The sequence below is a fragment of the Chrysochloris asiatica genome, unplaced genomic scaffold (genome assembly GCF_000296735.1).
Source record: "Chrysochloris asiatica unplaced genomic scaffold, ChrAsi1.0 scaffold00323, whole genome shotgun sequence".
NCBI lineage: Eukaryota > Metazoa > Chordata > Mammalia > Afrosoricida > Chrysochloridae > Chrysochloris > Chrysochloris asiatica.
This window is the reverse complement of record NW_006408841.1, coordinates 1,973,219-1,978,732: the sequence shown is the minus strand read 5'-3', so window position 1 is coordinate 1,978,732 and position 5,514 is coordinate 1,973,219. Positions and strand designations below refer to the sequence as shown.

Here is a 5,514-nt window from a genome sequence, read left to right as displayed (position 1 = left end):
ACAAAGGCCTCATTATTACTTGGTGACTCCTTTTGATTCTGCCTTTTGAATCTTATTTTTTACTTGCCTAATTACTTGAGTAAAAAGGAGCTCTGGTAGGGTAGTGGTTACGAGTCAGGCTGTGAGCTGCAAGGTCAGCAGTTCGAAACTACCAGCGGTTCCGCGGGAGTAAGATGAGGAGGTCTGCTCCCGTAAAGATTTACAGCCTCGGAAACCCTGTACAGGGTCACTATGAGTCGGAACCGACTCCACGGCACATAAGAACAACAACAATTACTTGAGTCAATATATTCTTATTCCGCTGCTGCCTGTCTTTTTCCCTTCTCCTATTTAATCTTCTCTGCTCCTTTCTTTCCTTGATCACCTCATCCTCTTGTTTTAGTATGTGTGTTTATGTCTTCCTGGGCTGTGCTTTCTGTCACTTGTGACTGAAAGAATCCTAATCAATAGGACTTCAGATCATCTTGTTTCTCTTTGGTCTAGTAAAAAAAAAGAAACGAAAAACAACACACATAAAAACTGTACCTTATTCATGTGTTGATATTTTGACAAATTGATGTGTCCACATGAACAGCAAACTATTTGATTTAAGTACAATACCTTTTGTTTTCTAAATGGTGTCCAGATTAACACAGATACATGTTGTCTTTGTAGCAAGAATTGGAAAATTTTCACACATAACTAGAGCATCCTGCATCTATAAGTAATTTGGCACGTCTTCTCTAAATGCAGAGTTCCTTAGTTGGGTGCTTCACCAAACATAGGTGATAAGAGGCAGGCCAGGGAAGAATATATTTTCATTGTATGTAATTACCTAACGATCAGAAACTTTATCTTCCTCAATTTAGTGTGTACTAGAGTTTAAAGACACGAAGAATGAAGTTAGGAATGGCTAGGCTTAACATTTCCCCAATTTAAAAAAAAATACTACCTTGATTCTGACTTACGGTGATCCTCTAGGTAAAACTTTCACATAAAAATTTTGAGGCTATCAGTGTTTATGGAAACAGATAGCAACATCTTTCTCCCATGGCTGATGGATTCAAACTGCTGACTTTTGGATAAGCAACCAAGTGCTTATCCACTGCATCACCAGGGTTTTCTACATATGTTGATCTCACAGACAAGATGAACTTACTATTTCGATTTTAATCATGCACAGAAATTATTTTTTTTCTGATGTGGGTTTAAATCACAGAGACAACATTTTGCTTTGCATATACCCTTAAAACCATTATATATATCTTTTTTCCATAAGAACCCAGAGTCAGACACAGTCCCCATCACTTCTTAGTGAGTGCTCAACTTCAAAATCAGATTGTTTTAATTAAGAGCCAGTGAAATATAAATAAAATGACAGAGGATGGTAATTGAAAGACACAGATTTGGAGTCCTTTATTTGTATTTCCAGGACTTTATCTGAAATCCAGGCACAGATAGTCAAAATTTAATATTTGAAAATTTTCCCTACGTTATAACACTAGAATGCTAGCCACAATGTTGATGGTTCAAGTCCACCAACCGCTCTTTGGAAATCCTATATAGGGTGGCTATGAGTCAGAATCTACTTGATGACACATAACAACAACACAAACAAATAGGAACCCTTGTGGTAGAGTGGGCCAAACATTTGCCAGCTAAAATATCAGTGGTTCAAACCCACCAGCTGCTCTGTGGGATAAAGATTAAACTGTTTGAATCTGTAAACACTCACACCTTGGAAACCCTATGAGGTAGTTCTACTCTAAGAGGGTCACTATGAGTCATAATCACCTTTGGCAGTTGGTTTTGGTTTGGATTTATGGGAAAATCAGGCAATGCTGGATAGTTATAATACTACATTGTTATTGAGAAATAACACTACACTGTTATTGAGAAAGCACATCTATCAGAAGCAAATAAGTATGTAAAGGACAAAAACACTTTTTGCTAAAATAAGAGCTTTCTTACATTTTATGTTAGAGCTTTACTCTAATTCCCACAATGCAATGGGAACTTGTTTCACTTGAGTGTTCACATGGATAACAGTTGGTGTAAGACAATGTGTGCCTCCCTTACATTCTGTCTAACTGAAGTTATTTCTTTACATGATATGGGGATGGGCTGGAAGAGCCTGGACTCTCAAGGGTAGTAAAGGGCAGTGGAGAAAGCAGGCTGGGGTGGATCCTGTTGATTCTTGTATGTCCGTTGTCAAGACAACTCTCAAGGTAATGACTGCTTTAGTTTTGTAATAAGTCAGCTGAATATTTTCTAAGTTTTTGTTTGATTCAAATATATATTTCTCTTTGTGAAAATCAAGCTGCAAATTGATTCTCTATCTTATGGAGTTGATATTTAGAAAAAGATATTATGCAAAGCTGAAAATGTGTGGATTTGAAAAACTGGGTTGTTTTTTTCAGGTCTGTATATTATATTATTTTTTGGAGTCCTGGTGTGGGTTATGGGACAATGCATTGGACTACAGAGTTGGTCTAAACGTCAGTGTTGGTGGTTCAAGCTCACCAGGTGCTCCTTGGGAACCCTATGCAGGGTCATTATGGGTTATAACTGACTCAATACACTTAACAATAACATCATCAACAAGTGTGGCACTAATGATAAGTTATGGACTGCTAACTGCAGAATTGGTGGTTCAAATTACCAGCTGCTCCTCAGAACCCAATATAAGGTGACTACGACTTGGAACCAGCTCTACGATACTTAGCCACAGCAACATTATTTTTGTTGAGAATATTAATAGTGAGGGATGTGTAAGGTATGAAATAAAATATTGTTACCATTGGATGCAGTTAGTGACTAACAGAAAAATGATTTGAATTAAAACATGATGTTTTATTTTTATTGTACTAGAAAATTTACTTGAGGACAATAATAAGATATGCTATATCCACTCTTCAGTTTGTTGAATTTTATTTATTACTTGGATGCAGATCTCCAATTGATTAATGAATTTCAAATTTTACTACATTTGAGAAAAATGAAAATATGAGGAAAACAAACAACAACAGTTGAAACTGAAAATCAGGTCAAGTCTATTATTTTTGGTAAAATACCAGTCATTCCTGTTGGGATTAAAATCCAGTGTACCAGGGAAGTATTTACAGCATTATGTTGTCATATTTTGTTAGGGAATGGATCAGAAGACTGCCTGAAAGGGATTTTTAACCTTGTCAAAATCCCATTGCAACATAAGCTAGACTTCGATTAATATTGAATAATGCTAATTGGTGCAAAATAAGGATCACTACCATCTGAACTCAATGTACATCTGATATGGGAATCCAATAACACTGCAGACATAACATTTGATTTGGGATTAAACGCATCATAGATTGCATTACAGGGTTTATGTTCATGTATATATGTATGTCGATTATTACTTTATGTTACATGCTATATTTAAAAACACAAGAAAAATAATGTCTCATGTTTATTCTAAAAGAGTTACTTCTTAACAGAGGGAAACTATGGTCAAGTGCAAAGAGCATGAAGTTGAGTGTCAGTCCTGGGTAAGATCTGAGCTTTGAAATTTACTTGCAGTGTATCCTAGGGAAAAGGAGCTCTGGTAGTGTAGTGGTTATGAATCATGCTCCTAACCTCAGGGTCAGCAGTTGGAAACCACCAGCTGTTCCATGGGAGAAAGATGAAGCATTCTGCTCCTGTAAAGATTGACAGCCTCGGAAACTCTATACAGGGTCGATATGAGTTGGAACCGACTCCACAACACATAACAACAACAACAATCCTAAGGAAAGTCTCTGATATTTGCTGAAATACAGTTGTCTATGTTGGAAATGGAAATGGAAATAGAATTATCAGAAGATTTAGGAACACTGAGTGTGACAATGGTGATCATTTCCTGGGCCCTTAGTCTGTGTTGAGCTCTTTGGGACTAGATGTGCATGAGTTTGTTAAGTCTCTCACTGATGCTATGAAGGAGGTGCTAGTCCTATGTCTGTTTTTTAATGAAAGACAGAGAATCCGAGTTGTCAGTTCTCTTGTCTGATGTTACACAGCACAAAAGTGGCAGAAGCCTGATGTAACCCAGGTCGATGTGACTTCAGAGCCTTTGACTCTTTAACTGCTATGTCAAATAGCTGAATGGAGTACCCATTCTCTAATGGGCTATCAGGCCATGTTAATGATCCATCTTTCCCCTCCCAGCACACAACACACAAGCTTATGCACAGACATACACATGAACACAAACAGACACCCACATATTGAACACACACACATATCTTAGCTTTCAGGCACTAGCTCTATCCAAGCATAAATGATAAAGATAGACATTCCAACCCTTAACCTCCCTGACCACATTCCCCAGTCCGCATTCACTCATCATCTTGTTTCCTTCTTCATATACTTTGGAGAGGTTTCCCTACATTTATTTTTACCAAGGAACATATTTTAATTAGGTCTTTTGGGAGAAAATTCTCTACAGGTTTCTTGTATTTCTGCATGTCCAGTAATCACTGACAAAATCTACATTCTGGGTTGTGTTTTTCTGACATATTTGCATAGCAAATGAGCAGTATCTCCCCTCTGAGCATAGGATAAGGTTATTTATTGTCCAATATATTAAGGAGAAAGGAGCTCTGGTAGCAGAGTGGTTATGAATTGGGCTGCGAACCGCAAGGTCAGCAGTTCGAAACGACCAGTCGTTCCACAGGGGAAAGATGAGGCTTTCTGCCTCCAAAAAGATTTAAAGCCTCGGAAACCCTGTGCAGAGTCACTATGAGTCGGAAAAGACTCCACAGTATTTAACACCAACAACAAATTAAGAAGAAGATCTCCCTCTGTGATGAAGACCAGGCAAGTTTGTTTAAAATCCAGGATGAACAACTCAGGTATCCCCAGAATTGAGGTTTTCAGCTTTGACACAGCTCGCTATAAGTGAACAAGTGGCTACATAGAGAACCCAGAAGACATTTGTAAGCAACAGGAAGCACATGAAGCTTACTACACCAAGAGTAATGAAGTCCCAGAAGTGACATCTCTGCCACCAGCATCCCTGAAATGGTAGCAGGTTAACTTGTTAGCAGCAGGTAAGATAAAATCCCAAACCCTTCTCTACTCACAAGATCTAACTTCTATTAACTGCTTTCCATGCATACCAGAAGGAGTCCTGGTAAATATAGGTTAAAGCACTCACCTGATAACCCAGTTAGAAACCACCAGTGACTCTGTGGGGAAACAAATGTGACAGCCAGCTTCCATAAAGATTGACAGCCTTGTAAACCCAGGGGGGCAGTTCTGCTGTGTTCTGATTGTCACTGTCAGTTGGAATCAACTTAAGGACAGTGAGTTTATACACACCCGACACAGTGTTTAATGAATAAGGCTTAATATTCATAAATAAGAAAAAAGAGTGTTTAATATTTAATTTTTACTCTCTAAGGTATTTACCAAGGAGCTCTGGTAGTGTAGTGGTTATGCATCGGGCTGCGAACCTTCAGGTCAGCAGTTTGAAACTACCAGCTTTTCCGCGGGAGAAAGATGAGGCTTTCTGCT

The 5,514-nt window shown here is 38.2% G+C and overlaps 1 pseudogene; it reads right to left on the bottom strand.

The window, feature by feature from the left end:
• Positions 1-443: 443 nt before the first annotated feature.
• The window catches only part of LOC102832849, a 23,296-nt pseudogene continuing 18,225 nt past the window's right edge, over positions 444-5,514 (bottom strand).